Here is a 7,194-nt window from a genome sequence, read left to right on the forward strand (position 1 = left end):
GGCCCCCAAGATCTAGGGGCCCCCTCCCAGGTGTAATATACGTATAAAGGTAAGTATAGTAGCAGGCCATAGCTTCACGTAGAAAAAAGAAGTAGCCCAGCCAAAGAAGGAAGGTAGCAGCGAACGCACATAAATCAGGGTATGATCATGCGGAAACAAATCAGCGTACACATGTAAATCACGTCGGCTCATTCTCTTTATATTCCATAACTATCGTGAGACATTCTCCCTCCAAAAGAAAAATAAACGATCGTGTGACGTGAGGTCATCCCTAATTCCCTCTATTCCCTGTTCTCCGCAAGCTCCAAACTCCAGATCCAAATCGCTTAGGGGTGACTAGTCTCTGTTAGGTTGATCTCTTTTCCGTTCGAGCCGAACGGCTCGACGGGACCGTGCACCGTTGACCCCACCAACATCCCTACCAATCTAGGGTTACCGCGAGCCGATGGGAAGCTCCACTGCATCCACCCTAGCGCACACACTGTTGGGGAACGTAGTAATTTTAAAAAATTTCCTACGCACACGCAAGATCATGGTGATGCATAGCAACAAGAGGGGGAGAGTGTGATCTACGTACCCTTGTAGATCGACAACGGAAGCGTATGGTTGATGTAGTCGTACGTCTCCACGGCCCGACCGATCAAGCACCGAAACTACGGCACCTCCGAGTTCTAGCACACGTTCAGCTCGATGATGATCCCCGGACTCCGATCCAGCAAAGTGTCGGGGAAGAGTTCCGTCAGCACGACGGCGTGGTGACGATCTTGATGTACTACCGTCGCAGGGCTTCGCCTAAGCACCGCTATAATATTATCGAGGACTATGGTGGAAGGGGCACCGCACACGACTAAGAATATGATCACGTGGATCAACTTGTGTGTCAAGGGGTGCCCCTGCCCCCGTATATAAAGGATCAAGGGGAGGAGGCCGGCCGGCCTCTATGGCGCGCCAAGGAGGAGTCCCCCTCCTAGTAGGAGTAGGACTCCTACTAGGAGTGGGAAAGAAGTGAGGAGGGAGAGGGAAAGGGGGGCGCCGCCCCCCCTCTCCTAGTCCAATTTGGACCAGGGGGGAGGAGGCGCGCGGCCCACCTTTGGCTGCCCCTCTCTCTCTCCACTAAGGCCCATATGGCCCATTACTTCTCCCGGGGGGGTTCCGGTAACCCTCCGGCTCTTCGGTTTTCTCCGAAATCACCCGGAACACTTTCGGTGTCCGAATATAGCCGTCCAATATATCAATCTTTATGTCTCGACCATTTTGAGACTCCTCGTCATGTCCGTGATCACATCCGGGACTCCGAACTAACTTCGGTACATCAAAACTCATAAACTCATAATATAACTGTCATCGAAACCTTAAGCGTGCGGACCCTACGGGTTCGAGAACAATGTAGACATGACCGAGACACGTCTCCGGTCAATAACCAATAGCGGAACCTGGATGCTCATATTGGCTCCTACATATTCTACGAAGATCTTTATCGGTCAGACCGCATAACAACATACGTTGTTCCCTTTGTCATCGGTATGTTACTTGCCCGAGATTCGATCGTCGGTATCTCAATACCTAGTTCAATCTCGTTACCGGCAAGTCTCTTTACTCGTTCCGTAATACATCATCTCGCAACTAACTCATTGGTTGCAATGCTTGCAAGGCTTATGTGATGTGTATTACCGAGAGGGCCCAGAGATACCTCTCCGACAATCGAAGTGACAAATCCTAATCTCAAAACACGCCAACCCAACATGTACCTTTGGAGACACCTGTAGAGCACCTTTATAATCACCCATTTACGTTGTGACGTTTGGTAGCACACAAAGTGTTCGTCCGGCAAACGGGAGTTGCATAATCTCATAGTCATAGGAACATGTATAAGTCATGAAGAAAGCAGTAGCAACATACTAAACGATCGGGTGCTAAGCTAATGGAATGGATCATGTCAATCAGATCATTCACCTAATAATGTGATCCCGTTAATCAAATAACAACTCCTTGTTCATGGTTAGGAAACATAACCATCTTTGATTAACGAGCTAGTCAAGTAGAGGCATACTAGTGACACTCTATTTGTCTATGTATTCACACATGTATTATGTTTCCGGTTAATACAATTCTAGCATGAATAATAAACATTTATCATGATATAAGGAAATAAATAATAACTTTATTATTGCCTCTAGGGCATATTTCCTCCAGTCTCTCACTTGCACTAGAGTCAATAATCTAGATTACACAGTCATGATTCTAACACCCATGGAGCCTTGGTGCTGATCATGTTTTGCTCGTGGAAGAGGCTTAGTCAACGGGTCTGCAACATTCAGATCCGTATGTATCTTGCAAATCTCTATGTCTCCCACCTGGACTAGATCCCGGATGGAATTGAAGCGTCTCTTGATGTGCTTGGTTCTCTTGTGAAATCTGGATTCCTTTGCCAAGGCAATAGCACCAGTATTGTCACAAAAGATTTTCATTGGACCCGATGCACTAGGTATGACACCTAGATCGGATATGAACTCCTTCATCCAGACTCCTTCATTTGCTGCTTCCGAAGCAGCTATGTACTCCGCTTCACATGTAGATCCCGCTACAACGCTTTGTTTAGAACTGCACCAACTAATAGCTCCACCGTTTAATGTAAACACGTATCCGGTTTGCGATTTAGAATCGTCCGGATCATTGTCAAAGCTTGCATCAACGTAACCTTTTACGATGAGCTCTTTGTCACCTCCATATATGAGAAAGATATCCTTAGTCCTTTTCAGGTATTTCAGGATGTTCTTGACCGCTGTCCAGTGATCCACTCCTGGATCACTTTGATACCTTCCTGCTAGACTTATAGCAAGGCACACATCAGGTCTGGTACATAGCATTGCATACATGATAGAGCCTATGGCTGAAGCATAGGGAACATCTTTCATTTTCTCTCTATCTTCTGCAGTGGTCGGGCATTGAGTCTTACTCAACTTCACACCTTGTAACACATGCAAGAACCCTTTCTTTGCTTGATCCATTTTGAACTTCTTCAAAATTTTGTCAAGGTATGTGCTCTGTGAAAGTCCAATTAAGCGTCTTGATCTATGTCTATAGATCTTAATGCCTAATATGTAAGCAGCTTCACCGAGGTCTTTAATTGAAAAACTCTTATTCAAGTATCCCTTTATGCTATCCAGAAATTCTATATCATTTCCAATTAGTAATATGTCATCCACATATAATATCAGAAATGCTATAGTGCTCCCACTCACTTTCTTGTAAATACAGGCTTCTCCAAAAGTCTGTATAAAACCAAATGCTTTGATCACACTATCAAAGCGTTTATTCCAACTCCGAGAGGCTTGCACCAGTCCATAAATGGATCGCTGGAGCTTGCACACTTTGTTAGCTCCCTTTGGATCGACAAAACCTTCTGGTTGCATCATATACAACTCTTCTTCCAGAAATCCATTCAGGAATGCAGTTTTGACATCCATCAGCCAAATTTCATAATCATAAAATGCGGCAATTGCTAACATGATTCGGACAGACTTAAGCATCGCTACGGGTGAGAAGGTCTCATCATAGTCAATCCCTTGAACTTGCCGAAAACCTTTTGCGACAAGTCGAGCTTTGTAGACAGTAATATTACCATCAGCGTCAGTCTTCTTCTTGAAGATACATTTATTCTCAATTGCTTGCCGACCATCGGGCAAGTCAACCAAAGTCCATACTTTATTCTCATACATGGATCCCATCTCAGATTTCATGGCTTCAAGCCATTTTGCGGAATCTAGGCTCACCATCGCTTCTTCATAGTTCGTAGGTTCATCATGATCTAGTAGCATGACTTCCAGAACAGGATTACCGTACCACTCTGGCGCGGATCTCACTCTGGTTGATCTACGAGGTTCAGTAGTATCTTGTTCTGAAGTTTCATGATCATCATCATTAGCTTCCTCACTAACTGGTGTAGGTGTCACAGAAACAGGTTTTTGTGATGTACTACTTTCCAATAAGGGAGTAGGTACAGTTACCTCGTCAAGTTCTACTTTCCTCCCACTCACTTCTTTCAAGAGAAACTCCTTCTCCAGAAAGTTTCCGAACTTAGCAACAAAAGTCTTGCCTTCGGATCTGTGATAGAAGGTGTATCCAATAGTCTCCTTTGGATATCCTATGAAGACACATTTCTCCGATTTGGGTTCGAGCTTATCAGGTTGAAGCTTTTTCACATAAGCATCGCAGCCCCAAACTTTCAGAAACGACAACTTTGGTTTCTTGCTAAACCATAGTTCATAAGGCGTCGTCTCAACGGATTTTGATGGTGCCCTATTTAACGTGAATGCAGCCGTCTCCAAAGCATAACCCCAAAACGATAGCGGTAAATCAGTAAGAGACATCATAGATCGCACCATATCTAGTAAAGTACGATTACGACGTTCGGACACACCATTACGCTGTGGTGTTCCGGGTGGCGTGAGTTGCGAAACTATTCCACAATTTTTCAAATGTACACCAAACTCGTAACTCAAATATTCTCCTCCACGATCAGATCGTAGAAACTTTATTTTCTTGTTACGATGATTTTCAACTTCACTCTGAAATTCTTTGAACTTTTCAAACATTCCAGACTTATGTTTCATTAAGTAGATATACCGATATCTGCTTAAGTCATCTGTGAAGGTGAGAAAATAACGATATCCGCCATGAGCCTCAATATTCATCGGACCACATACATCTGTATGTATGATTTCCAACAAATCTGTTGCTCTCTCCATAGTACCGGAGAACGGTGTTTTACTCATCTTGCCCATGAGGCACGGTTCGCAAGTACCAAGTGATTCATAATCAAGTGGTTCCAAAAGTCCATCAGTATGGAGTTTCTTCATGCGCTTCACACCGATATGACCTAAACGACAGTGCCACAAATAAGTTGCACTATCATTATCAACTCTGTATCTTTTGGCTTCAACACTATGAATATGTGTGTCACTACTATCGAGATTCAACAAAAATAGACCACTCTTTAAGGGTGCATGACCATAAAAGATATTACTCATATAAATATAACAACCATTATTCTCAGATTTAAATGAATAACCGTCTCGCATCAAACAAGATCCAGAGATAATGTTCATGCTTAACGCTAGCACCAAATAACAATTATTTAGGTCTAATATTAATCCCGAAGGTAGATGTAGAGGTAGCGTGCCGACTGCGATCACATCGACTTTGGAACCGTTTCCCACGCGCATCGTCACCTCGTCCTTAGCCAATCTTCGCTTAATCCGTAGTCCCTGTTTTGAGTTGCAAATATTAGCAACAGAACCAGTATCAAATACCCAGGTGCTACTGCGAGCATTAGTAAGGTACACATCAATAACATGTATATCACATATACCTTTGTTCACCTTGCCATCCTTCTTATCCGCCAATACTTGGGGCAGTTCCGCTTCTAGTGACCAGTCTGCTTGCAGTAGAAGCACTCAGTTTCAGGCTTAGGTCCAGGTTTGGGTTTCTTCTCTTGAGTAGCAACTTGCTTGCTGTTCTTTTTGAAGTTCCCCTTCTTCTTCTTCTTCCCTTTGCCCTTTTTCTTGAAACTAGTGGTCTTGTTGACCATCAACACTTGATGCTCCTTCTTGATTTCTACCTCCGCAGCTTTCAGCATTGCGAAGAGCTCGGGAATAGTCTTATTCATCCCTTGCATATTATAGTTCATCACGAAGCTCTTGTAGCTTGGTGGCAGTGATTGGAGAATTCTGTCAATGACACAATCATCTGGAAGATTAACTCCCAATTGAATCAAGTGATTATTATACCCAGACATTTTGAGTATATGTTCACTGACAGAACTGTTCTCCTCCATCTTGCAGCTATAGAACTTATTGGAGACTACATATCTCCCAATCCGGGCATTTGCTTGAAATATTAACTTCAACTCCTAGAACATCTCATATGCTCCATGACATTCAAAACGTCGTTGAAGTCCCGATTCTAAGCCGTAAAGCATGGCACACTGAACTATCAAGTAGTCATCAGCTTTGCTCTGCCAGACGTTCATAACATCTGGTGTTGCTCCAGTAGCAGGCCTGGCACCCAGCGGTGCTGTAGCGACCAGACCTCAAACAGTCTGATCTCTGTGCTCCGGTGTCATCCCTGGATCAGTAATGCTGACACCACACAGTACTCGGAGGATTTATAGCAGAGTAGCAATCACACACTTATTACATCGAGTGTCTCAAAAGAGAACTTATTACAATAAATATGCCTTAAGGCCATCTAGTGACGATAACAGCGGAAGGCTTGGAAGATAAGTGAGTCCATCAACTCCAACGGCATCACTGAGTATAGAACCACGACCTAAAACTCCTTAATCGTCGTCTGGAAAGTCTGCAACATTAACGTTCAGCCCGAAAACGGGTCAGCACATGGAATATGCTGGCAAGATAACACATAGAGAGTAATGGAATGCAACAACTATACTATATGCATATTTGGCTGGTGGAAGGCTCTATGGTTATTGTTTTTGCATAAAGCCAATTTTTCCCTACTCCAAAGGAATAAAATTAATTACTATCATGGTGGTTGTGAAACATTGAGAATGGTTGACAGCATCCTCAATCCCAATTAAGTAACATCATTAAAACCCATCAAAATTAATTTAGGGTAACATGTTGAGATTCACATGAAAATCCAAGTACTAGATACTCAAAACGTCCATAACCGGGGACACGGCTAATCATGATTAGTTTATTACACTCTGCAGAGGTTTGCGCACTTTTCCCCACAAGACTCGATCGCCTCCGTTTGGTTTCTCGCACTACAGGGTGTTTGAGAAACGGATGACCGAGACATAGTCTTTCAGAAGCGCTAGCACCTTACGATCGGGTAGACCGTAACACCTACATCCCCTACATCTGCTAGTCTACCACTGTAAGAGTTCGCACAACTTAGTCAACTATGCCAGAGCCCATAATGGCTTGTGGCTGCACACGGAAGTTTCTAGTATGAATAATCTCATGATCCCTTTGAGCCTGGGTGGCGGTCCAATAAAACAGGCAAGTCCTGGAATATCCAGGTGCCTCAATCCACCCAGATGTGTGTTTAAGTTGCCACCTTAGATAAACCATTAATTAACAAACTCACATCTGTCATGGATATCACTCACCCAATCCACGTCTACTAGCATAACATGGCATATTAAGCAAACGTAGAAGTAACTCT

This window comes from Triticum dicoccoides, chromosome 2A (assembly GCF_002162155.2).
Source record: "Triticum dicoccoides isolate Atlit2015 ecotype Zavitan chromosome 2A, WEW_v2.0, whole genome shotgun sequence".
NCBI lineage: Eukaryota > Viridiplantae > Streptophyta > Magnoliopsida > Poales > Poaceae > Triticum > Triticum dicoccoides.